The sequence below is a fragment of the Patella vulgata genome, chromosome 7 (genome assembly GCF_932274485.2).
Source record: "Patella vulgata chromosome 7, xgPatVulg1.2, whole genome shotgun sequence".
NCBI lineage: Eukaryota > Metazoa > Mollusca > Gastropoda > Patellidae > Patella > Patella vulgata.
In genome coordinates this window covers 42,229,037-42,241,629 of record NC_065885.2, presented here as the reverse complement: position 1 = coordinate 42,241,629, position 12,593 = coordinate 42,229,037, and the positions used below count along the sequence as shown (strand labels likewise).

General features: G+C 34.7%; 1 protein-coding gene across 7 annotated transcripts in view; it reads left to right on the top strand.

Moving 5' to 3' along the window:
• LOC126828395 (tetraspanin-4) overlaps window positions 1-12,593 on the top strand; it is a 222,763-nt gene that overhangs the window by 138,857 nt on the left and 71,313 nt on the right. The window lies entirely within an intron of this gene.

The following is a 12,593-nucleotide window of genomic DNA, read 5'->3' as shown; positions in this document are numbered from 1 at the left end:
ATGTGTGAACTAATGCTATGAACTATGGCATGCCTAGCTGATGCGACAGATATTGCTCCACGATATAAAAAGCCAAGTTGAGAATGATGAAGGGGGGGCAGACCTGGAGAGAGACCTGTAGAGACCTAGGGGGAATTCGGCCCGGACCTCGGGAGAGGGTCTGCCCTTGACCCCGGAGAGAGGGGTCCTGTGAGGCCTAAGGGAAGCAGCTATAGATAGACGTTACTATACCCAACCAAAGGAGGTTCATATGTACCTGTAAATATGTTATCCAGTATTAAAATATCTTTTTAATAAATAAGAGTTATGTATTCTATCACACTTTTACAACCCCGGATTCTGTACTTTACTCCCATTTTGATCCGATTAAAAAAAAGAATTTTAGCAAAAAAAAAAAAACGATTTTCGGAATTTAATATTAGTTTTAATTAATTTTGAAATTGCAAATGCAAAAGGGATTTTATCGCCTCTTTCGTATGTGATAGGTATTAGTACTATACACATTATCCTTAAAAGACATTTTTTTAAAATGACCGCAACGATGTTTGCGACACTAAAATCCGAAATCGCCTATTTTGACGATCCACCGTCACTTACCAAACCACTCCGAAATATACCCAAAATCGACCATAATTTCTTTTGATTTCGCGCATGCGCCGCGCTGGAACCAAAGGTACCATGACTACCAAATTCCGGCGAGGAACTTTTCACGTTGGTACCTAGGTGCCCTGAAAAATTCAAGGCGATACCTGCATTCGTTCAGGTCGTTTGTTCTTCACACGGTTCCTGCCGTCCGGGTTTTTCCGCCATTTACGGCTTCAGTAAGGGCGAAAAAAGAGGAATTTCGCCACGACACCGGCGCCGATTGTCCGAAAACCATGAAATTTGGACACAATACGCCCATTACCACCCCGGACTCTGTGCCTTACTCCCATTTTGATCCGATTAAAAAAAAAGAGTTTTAGCAAAACAACGATTTTCGGCATTTTATATTGGTTTTAATTAATTTTGAAATTGCAAATGCAAAGAGATTTTATCGCCTCTTCCGTATGTGATAGGTATTGGTACTAAACACATTATCCTTAAAAGACAATTTTTTAAAATGACCGTAACGATATATCGACACTAGAAACCGAAATCGCCTATTTTGACCTTTTTTGACTGCTGAGACATCCTTCCGGTGGTCCAAATCTCTGGAATTTCTAGCGGTTGGCTGCGCCTCGATGATACTTATCACATATTAAAATGAGAAAATGTTCAGATATCAAGAACAATAAAAATTCGATAAAATACGGCAATTTTTTAAGCAAAAAAACTTCGATGGTTGGGGTGGGTTTTGAATTTATTTTGAACGTTCTCTGAATACCACACTCTTCTATTTTTAATATGTGATAACTAGAATCCCAAGGTACATTCTGTGCAAATTTGAAGGCAATCGGACCACAGGAACGTTGCCTGGGCAGAGCAAATCAACCCGGTCGTGAAAATTTGCTCATTCTTCAAAGTGATTATAATATTGTGTTATGATCGCCATGTTAGATCCATCTGAGTACCCGATCCACCGTCACATACCAAACCACTCCGAAATATACCCAAAATCCCAAAATCGACCATAATTTCCTTTTATTTCGCGCATGCGCCACGCTGGAACCAAAGGTACCATGACTACCAAATTCCGGCGAGGAACTTTTCACGTTGGTACCTAGGTGCCCTGAAAAATTCAAGTCGATACCTGCATTCGTTCAGGTCGTTTGTTCTTCACACGGTTCCTGCCGTTCGGCACGACACGACACCGATTGTCCGAAAACCCTATAGTAATTTCTAGCGTCTGGTTATTCCAGTGTATTGCGCAGGCTCCCCAGTTGAATATGTCTAGCCTCGTCCTTTCTGGTCACTTGTTGCAAATGACGCTAAAACGGACTATGGTACACGATTCGTGTACCAATGGTAAAATGTTTATTTTGTCTTAAATATTGGATATCAGAAGCCTGTCTTTTCCTCGTAAGATCACAACATCAATGTTGATTTGAATTGACAAATAATTCGTATTCTCAACGTGTAAGACTTTGGATGATATTGAGTTAGAGACTTAGCTACTTTAAATTTATACACAGTGTTTAAGGTCATGAGACGAAGAATCCTGTTGATTTTCGGCGATTTCCGATAATTACTGTAATAGTTATGGCCATCGATCTCTTCAAAAAATCTAGTGGACGCTCTAGAGGTTAAATTTTACGGATTCTTTTTTCTTTGAGTACCTTGAAACATTTACTTCAAATCGCTTTGATTTCGAACCGGAAGTTGAGACCAACTTGACAACTTCTTTAATAGTTGCACGATTTTTATTAAATTTAGTATGTAAGTAGACTTTATCGAAGCGACTTGAAAGATGTAATTAGAAATGTTCTAAATTATCTCCCCTTGATGAAATTAAAGATCAAATTTTTAAAAAAAAAATCGACGAAATATAGGTCAGATTGCCTTGAATTTTTTTTCTGTACTAGCAAAGAAAGTACTGATGTGTACACAAAATATGAAGTCTGCCAATTGAACCGGAAGTGCCACCATCTTGAAACGAAGAGAAGGAAACAAATCGAGTTTACTCAAAACTAGGTCATTTCAGAACTAACTTATCGTTCAATTTTCTTTCAAAAATTTGCATCCTGTAGTCTCTTCAGCAGTGGGAAAAAACCCGAACTTGGATCAGACAACCCTACCCCTTGTCCATACAACCAGGGAATGAATATATTTTCAAAACGTTTTACTTATCCGAAATCACCGAATATATAATGGAACGCTGAAAATCTATTATTTTCCTTTTTTGAGCCTATTCAGACGCTTTTATTTCGAAAACTTCTCTTATTTCCTTTCTTAAACATCTGTTACTTAGAGTCCTAACGGTGGTCTATGGTGTGAATCCAAATTTAAAAGCCTCAATATAGTATAAATGGTCCAAAAGGGCCACAATCTTTGAAAAGAAGTCGAAAAATCGTTATACAGCGTATCTGTAAATCTGCTTCTTATGGTATAAGGGAGGTAAAACTGTCCAATGGATCTTTCTGAAACTTCTGGTACAGGAAATTAAGTTCCCATACCACTTGTTAAATCTATCCCGATAATGATCCGTAAACAGGAAGTAGTCAAATAAATATTCGATATTTAAAAAAAAAAGACAGTAAAAAAAAGTCGGTGCTCTTGCAACAATCGGAATTTCACCGTCGGGTGTGACCGGATCACGACATCTAAAGTATGATTCTAACGATGTATAATATGTATTGAAATATTTAAATTTAATTTTCGATATATTGACATTTTTGCATTTTTAGCACTATTGAACATAGGATTTCCCAGGGACATTTTATCTGAATAGACAATGTAATATATCATTACATAGCCCTGTGGCTATTTGATAAGCCAATCCGGTTATTAAAACTATCCCGACAATAATCTCCATACCGGAAGTATTCAAAAAATGAAGAAAAAAGGTTTAAAAAATAGCGCTCTTGCGAAAAACTTGATTTCTCCATCAGATGTTAGCGGACCAAAAGAACTAAAGTATCGTTGGGTAGCCCCATTAATGGACTATCATGTGACATCTGAATGATACGATTTAGATGGATAGAAAATAAATTATGGTACGCCGAAAATCAAGTATTTTCCGTTTTGGAGCATTTTGAGACGCCATTTTCTCGAAAATGAAAACTAAGTTTTTTCTTAAACTTTTTTTACTCAGAGTCGTATCGGTGGACTATGGCGTGAGTCCAAACAAAAAAGCATTAAAATAATATAAGTGGTCCAAAAAGAACCTCAATCTTGGAAAAAAGTTGAAAAATCCTTAAATTACTGAAAATGATCTTCTAATTTTCTTTCTTTGAAAAACAGCTGAATGGATTATTCTGAAGCTTCTTGTACAGAAGGTAAGGTAACCAAACAACTTGATAAAGCTATCCCGACAATGATCCAAAAACCGGAAGTAGTCGAAAAAATTTCCGATATTTTGAGAAAAAAAAACGTAAAAAGTAAAAAAATGGCAAACTTGCGAAAAAAGTGATTACTACGCCAAATTCCACCGAATCAAAACAACTAAAGTGTCATTGGATAGTTCGAACAATGGACGATCTTATGACATCTAAATGGTAAAAATTCGCGGGTTAGGCAATATATAATGGAACGCTGAAAATCTATTATTTTCCTTTTTTGAGCCTATTCAGATACTTTTATTTCGAAAACTTCTCTTATTTCCTTTCTTAAACTTATGTTACTTAGAGTCCTAACAGTGGTCTATGGTGTGAATCCAAATTTAAAAGCCTAAATATAGTATAAATGGTCCAAAAGGGCCACAATCTTTGAAAAGAATTCGAAAAATCGTTATATCTGTAAATCTGCTTCTAATGGTATAAGGGATGTAAAACTGTCCAATGGATCTTTCTGAAACTTCTGGTACAGTAAATTAAGTTCCCATACCACTTGTTAAATCTATCCCGATAATGATCCGTATACAGGAAGTAGTCAAATAAATATTCGATATTTAAAATAAAAAGACAGTAAAAAAAATCGGTGCTCTTGCAACAATCGGGATTTCACCGTCGGGTGTGACCGGATCAAAACATCTAAAGTATCGTTTGGTAGCTCGATAAATGGGCTATTGTATGACACACTTCCTGTCTGATTCCTGAAAGCCGGTTCAGTGCTGCTTGCAGGTCTAGTTATTATTATTTTTTTCCGCGGGAGCCTATTTCTCCATGATCGGAAACAGATATCGATCTGGAACCAAATTTTCTATTTGGAAACCAGGTGGTGGCTACTCCTTAAAAGAATTTTGAAACTTCTGCGCAGACCGGAAGAGGCCGAATTTCGTGCGGTGCATAAAAATTAAAAAACGGCCGTAGCTTCGTCAATTCTGTACCTATTTTCATACAAATGACATTTTCAGAAACCCTGAGTCTTTTCTCGGACGATAGCAGTTGAAAATTTCGAAATTTCGAAACTTCGTCGCTGACTGCTATCATTCGAAGAATGAAAAATTTTGTTTAAGAGACATTTTTTTTTTATTTTTCAAAATTTTCAAATTTGACCTACATTTTGGGATACCTGAAGACCATCCGATACCAGAAATGTAAGTTTCATTCCGAGTTATCGCCCTTTATTTTTCGATTTTTTTCCAATTTTCTGCCCATTTCCCAACCCTTATATTTTTTGGAAAGGATAAATCGATAGTTCTGAAATTCCTGGAACATAAAGCTATATAGTCAGACCGCTGCATAAAGCAATTTTATAAACGATCCGGAAACCGGAAGTAGTCGAAATAATGATAGATATTTCGAAAAAAACGCAAAAAATTGGTGTTTTGGGGAAAAACTTGATTTCTCCGTCCAGTATCAATGGATTAAACGAATTAAGCTTTCGTTGAGTGGCCCGAGGAATGGACTGTCGTATGATGCCCAATTTTTACGGATACTATGACCAAGCAGCAAAATATGACAACCTGAAAATCAAGTATTTTCTGATTTTGAGCGTTTTTGGACGCCTGTATCTCGAAATCTTAACCGCAACTTTTTTTTCACTTTCTCTATCGAGAGTCCATTCGATAGTCTTGTGAATTATGCCATCCAATAAGACTTTGAAATGTCTAGAATACGATAAAAAAAGAGGGACTGAAAATCGAAAAAAGTCGAAAAATCGTGAAATTTTGCAAAATGCTCTATTACTTTATTATTGAAACAAATTTTTACAAAAAGATTACAGATTCGGATAGCTGACCTAATTACGATTCTAACGATGTATAATATGTATTGAGTTATTGAAATTTAATTTTCGATATTTTGACATTTTTGCATTTTTGGCACCTTTGAACATAGGATTTCTCAGGGTCATTTTATCTGATCAGATAATGTAATATATCATTACAGAGCCCTGCCGCTATTTAATTGCCCAAACTGGTTATTAAAACTATTCCGACAATAATCTCCATACCGGAAGTATTCAAAAAAAGAAAAAAAAGGTTAAAAAATTGTCGCTCTTGCGAAAAGCTGGATTTCTCGGTCAGATATTACCGGACCAAAAGAAGTAAAGTGTCTTTGGATAGCCCCATTAATGGACTATTATATGGCATCTAAATGGTACGATTTCGATGGTTAGAAAATAAATTGTGGTACGCCGAAAATCTAGTATTTTTCGTTTTTTGAGCCTTTTTAGACGTCTTTTTCTCAAAAATAACAACTCCGATTTTTCTGAAACTTTTTTAACGCAGAGTCCTATGGGTGGGCTATGGCGTGAGTCCAACAATAAAAGCATTGAAATAACATAAGTTGTCCAAAAAGAGCCTCAATCTTGGAAAAAAGTTGAAAAATCCTTAGATTACTGTAAATGATCTTCTAATTTTCTTTCTTTGGAAAACAGCTGAATGGATTATTCTGAAACATCTTGTACAGAAGGTAAGGTAACCAAACAACTTGTTAAAGCTATCCCGACAATGATCAATAAAACGGAAGTAGTCGAAAAAATTTCGGATATTTTGAGAAAAAAAAAACGTAAAAATTAAAAAAATTGAGATCTTGCGAAAAAAAGTGATTACTACGCCAGATTTCACCGAAACAAAACAACTAAAGTGTCATTGGATAGTTCGAACAAAGGACAATCTTATGAGATCTAAATTTTAAAAATTCGCGGGTAGGCAATATATAATCTATTATTTTCCTTTTTGGAGCCTGTTAAATCTATCCCAATAATGATCCGTAAACAGGAAGTAGTCAAAAAAATATTCGATATTTAAAAAAAAAAAGACAGTAAAAAAATCGGTGCTCTTGCAACAATCGGGATTTCACCGTCGGGTGTGACCGGATCAAAACATCTAAAGTATCGTTTGGTAGCTCGATAAATGGGCTATTGTATGACACACTTCCTGTCTGATTCCTGAAAGCCGGTTCAGTGCTGCTTGCAGGTCTATTTATTTATAAAAAAAAATTTATTTCGCCAGAGCCTATTTCTCAGTGCCTGTAACAGATACCGATCTGGAACCAAATTTTCTATAAGGAAACAATGTGGTGGCTACTTGATCAATTATTTTTGAAACTTCTGCGCAGACCGGAAGTGGTCGTATTTCGATCGGTGCATAAAAATTAAAAAAACGGTCGGACGATAGCAGTTGAAAATTTCGAAATTTCGGAACTTCGTCGCTGACTTCTAGCGTTCGAAAAATGAAAAATTTTGTTTAAGAAACAATTTTTGTTATTTTTCACAATTTTCAAATTTGACCTACATTTTTGGATACCTGAAGACCATCCAATTCTAGAAATATAATTTTCATTCCGAGTTATCGCCCTTTATTTTTCGATTTTTTTCGAATTTTCTGCCCATAGCCCAACCCTTATATTTATGGGAAAGGATAAATTGATAGTTCTGAAAGTCCTGGAACATAAAGCTATATAGTCAGACCGCTGGATAAAGCAATTTCAACAACGATCCGGAAACCGGAAGTAGTCGAAATAATGATAGATATTTAAAAAAAAAAAAGCAAAAAATGGGTGTTTTGGGGGGAAAAACTAGATTTCTCTGTTCATTATCAATGGATTAAACAAATTAAGCTTTCGTTGAGTGGCCCGGGGAATGGACTGTCGAATGATGCCCAATTTATACGGATACTATGAGCAAGCAGCAAAATATGACAAGCTGAAAATCAAGTATTTTCTGATTTGGAGCGTTTTTGGACGCCTCTATCTCAAAAACTTAACCTACAATTTTTTTTTAACTTTCTCTATCGAGAGTCCTTTCGGTAGTCTTGTGCATGAAAACATCCAATAAGTCTTTGAAATGTCTGGAATAGGATAAAGAAGGGACTGAAAATCGAAAAAAGTCGAAAAATCGTTAAATTTTGGAAAATGCTATATTATTTTATTATTTAATCAGATTTTTACGAAAAGGTTACACATTCAGATAGCTGACCTAATTACGATTCTAACGATGTATAATATGTATTGAGTTATTGAAATTTAATTTTCGATATTTTGACACTTTTGAATTTTTGGCACTTTTGAACATAGGTTTTCTCAGGGCCATTTTATCTGATCAGATAATGTAATATATCATTACAGAGCCCTGTGGCTATCTAATTGTCCAAATTGGTTATTAAAACTACCCCGACAATAATCTCCATACCGCTTGATTTCTCCATCAGATCTAAGCGGACCAAAAGAACTAAAGTGTCGCTGGATAGCCCTATGAATGGACTATCATATGACATCTGAATGATACGATTTAGATGGCTAGAAAATAAATTATGGTACTCCGAAAATCTAGTATTTTCCGTTTTGGAGAATTTTGAGAGGCCTTTTTCTCAAACACAACAACTACGTTTCTTCTTAAACTTTTTTTTACTCAGAGTCCTATGGGTGGACTATGGCGTGAGTCCAAAAATAAAAGCATTGAAATAACATAAGTTGTCCAAAAGGAGCCTCAATCTTGGAAAAAAGTTGAAAAATCCTTAGATTACTGAAAATGATCTTCTAATTTTCTTTCTTTGGAAAACAGCTGAATGGATTATTCTGAAACTTCTTGTACAGAAGGTAAGGTAAACAAACAACTAGTTGAAGCTCTTTTAGACCATTTATACTACTAATATAGTATAAATGGTCTAAAAGGGCCACAATCTTTGAAAAAAGTCGAAAAATCGTTATATCTGAAAATCTGCTTTTAATGGTATAAGGGAGGTAAAACTGTCCAATGGATCTTTCTGAAACTTCTGGTACATGAAGTTAAGTTCCCATACCACTTGTTAAATCTATCCCGATAATGATCCGTAAACAGGAAGTAGTCAAAAACATATTCGATAATTAAAAAAAGAAAGACAGTAAAAATATCGGTTCTCTTGCAACAATCGGGATTTCATCGTCGGGTGTGACCGGATCAAAACATCTAAAGTATCGTTTGGTAGCTAGATAAATGGGCTATTGTATGACATACTTCCTGTCTGATTCCTGAAAGCCGGTTCAGTGCTGCTTGCAGGTCTAGTTATTATTATTTTTTTCCGCGGGAGCCTATTTCTCCATGATCGGAAACAGATATCGATCTGGAACCAAATTTTCTATTTGGAAACCAGGTGGTGGCTACTCCTTAAAACAATTTTGAAACTTCTGCGCAGATCGGAAGTGGCCGATTTCGTGCGGTGCATATAAATTAAAAAACGGCCGTAGCTTCGTCAATTCTGTACCTATTTTCATACAAATGACATTTTCAGAAACCCTGAGTCTTTTCTCGGACGATAGCAGTTGAAAATTTTGAAATTTCGAAACTTCGTCGCTGACTTCTAGCGTTCGAAAATTTGTTTAAGACACAATTTTTGTTATTTTTCAAAATTTTCAAATTTGACCTACATTTTGGGATTCCTGAAGACCATCTGATTCCAGAAATATAAGTTTCATTCCGAGTTATCGCCCTTTATTTTTCGATTTTTTTCGAATGTTCTACCAAATGCCCAACCCATATATTTTTGGGAAAGGATAAATCGATATTTCTGAAAGCCCTGGAACATAACGCTATATAGTCAGACCGCTTGATAAAGCAATTTCAAGAACGATCCGGAAACCGAAAGTAGTCGAAATAATGTCCGATATTTCGAAAAAAACGCAAAAAATGAGTGCTTTTCAGAAAAACGCGATTTCTCCGTCCGATATCAACTGATATAACAAATTAAGGTATCGTTTAGTGGCCCAGGGAATGGACTGTCGTATGATGCCCGATTTATACCGATACTATGATCAGGCAGCAAAGTATGGAATGCTGAAAATCAAGTATTTTCTGATTTGGAGCGTTTTTGGACGCCTGTATCTCGAAATCTTAACAGCAACTTTTTTTTTTAACTTTCTCTATCGAGAGTCCATTCGATAGTCTTTTGAATTATGCCTTCCAATAAGACTTTGAAATGTCTGGAATACGATAAAAAAAGGGACTGAAAATCGAAAAAAGTCGAAAAATCGTGAAATTTTGCAAAATGCTCTATTACTTTATTATTTAAACAAATTTTTACAAAAAGATTACAGATTCGGATAGCTGACCTAATTACAATTCTAACGATGTATAATATGTATTGAGTTATTGAAATTTAATTTTCGATATTTTAACATTTTTGCATTTTTGGCACCTTTGAACATAGGATTTCTCAGGGTCATTTTATCTGGTCAGATAATGTAATATATCATTACAGAGCCCTGCCGCTATTTAATTGGCCAAAACTGGTTATTAAAACTATTCCGACAATAATCTCCATACCGGAAGTATTCAAAAAATGAAAAAAAAGGTTAAAAAATTGTCGCTCTTGCGAAAAGCTGGATTTCTCGGTCAGATATTACCGGACAAAAAGAAGTAAAGTGGCTTTGGATAGCCCCATTAATGGACTATTATATGGTTTTTGGAGCCTTTTTAGACGTCTTTTTCTTGAAAACGACAACTCCGATTTTTCTGAAACTTTTTTAACGCAGAGTCCTATCGGTAGTCTGTGGCGTGAATCCAAAAGGAAAAGGTTTGAAATAATATAAGAGGTCCAAAAATGGCCTCAATCTTTGAAAAAAGTTGAAAAATTGTTAAATTATTGAAAATGTTCTTTTATTTATCTTTTTTACAAAAAACTACTGAATAGATGTTTCTGACACTTCTGTGACAGAAAGTTAAGTATCTAAACAAATTGATAAAACTATCTCGACAATGATCCAAAAACCGGAAGTAGTCGAAAAAATATCCGATATTTTTGAATAAAAAACGTTGATCTTGTGAAAAAGTGATTACTATGCCAGATTTCACCGAATCAAAACAACTAAAGTATCATTGTATATCCTGATCAATGGACGATTTTATGACATCTAAATGGTAAAAATTTGCTAGTTAGGCAATACATTATGGGACGCTGAAAGTCTTGTATTTTCCTTTTTGGAGCCTATTCAGACGCTTTTATTTCGCAAACTACTCTTAATTCATTTCATAAATTTCTGTTACTTGGAGTCCTAGGGTGGTCTAGCCTCAATATATACTCATGTCCAAAAGAAAGTATACGCTGTGCATTTCATACTGCATCAACCAAAGTCGTTTTTCCATTCTATGCGGTATTTGGGTACAATTTCAATTTGTTTCACTTTTTGTTGCTTAGAAATGTTGAGTTTGGATGCAAGAGATAAGCTCAGTAATGTTTTATGAATTGTTTTTAATCTAAACAAAACTTAGACATATTTTTACTGTGTATACTTTCTTTTGGACATCAGTATAGTATAAATGTTCCAAAAAGGGCCCCAATCTTTGAAAAAAAAGTCGAAAAATCGTTATATTTGTATCTCTACTATACGGGTATTAGGGAGGTAACTATCTCTAAGCCAGTGGAATTCCGGCCACTAATTATTAGTCTCTATCATACAGAAAAATATTCTACGAATATTAGTCTGGATCCGTTGCCAATAATGGAGAAAAATTGGCTAGATAATCCTGTCTTTTACATTATCCAAGGGAGGTAACTCCTCTTAAAACCAGATGTTTACGCCCACAGAATTAATTTAAGAATGTCATTTCAAAAAATCCATTTGATTGCAAAAACTACAATTTTGACAGTTAGGTACCACTTTTCGAAAGCAAATATTATTTTTTTCAAATCTGGTATAACTGAAAGGGTGCGCCCTTTAAAGGCGCGCAAAATATTGGCCCCAGTTTTTTTAATTTCGATTCCGTTTTCGGGCTATTTCGATTAAAAGGTGAAAAAAGGTGTAAAATTGATCTATTTACAACCCATTCAGGCTATTCAGATTTTAAAATATTTCTACGTAACTTTTATAAACTTGTAGCTATAATCCATACGAAGAAAATGTATGTTAAAATTAGTTTGTAATATAAGCAGTTACCTAGAAATGGGCAATTTTGCATAAGTCACTGTTTTCGTTATTTTGCCTGTAAAATAGTCAATTAGTATTGGATTTCAAAAAAGTGACACCATTTGATTCAAAAGCAAGTATGCGTCGTATCAAATTGATTACAATTTAAAATTGACACCGGAAGGGACGCCATTTTGGTCAAAAAATGCATTTTTAACTTTTAAAATCAATATATTTTTCAACCAAGAATTATTTAATATGTATTAATAATCTTAACTTTTGGTTTACATTCACATATTAATAAAATTCAAAAGGTCATATAGAATTCACAAAATTATTTCTAACTTGTTCAGTTGCGGAGAAATAGGCGATTTTCAACAGGTCACTTTTCAAGGTTTTTGGTCCATAAAAGTGTCAATTATTATTCGATTTTCATAAAATTTTCACTGTGTGATACCATTTACAATTTCATACAAGTAATTTAAGATTTTAGCCTTCAAAACAGATATTTTATTCAAATGAGTCTAATTTTTAAAGTTTTTAAGATTATGATATTTGATTCCAATCAACAAATAGATTGAACCCATACGATCATACAGATACCAGAAAATGGTTTCTAACTTGTACGGTTGCAGAGAAATAGATGGTTTTATACAAGTCACTTTTCAAGGTTTTTGGTCTATAAAAGTGGCAATTATTATTCGATTTACATAAAATTTTCACCATGTGATGCCTTGTGCCATTTCTGAT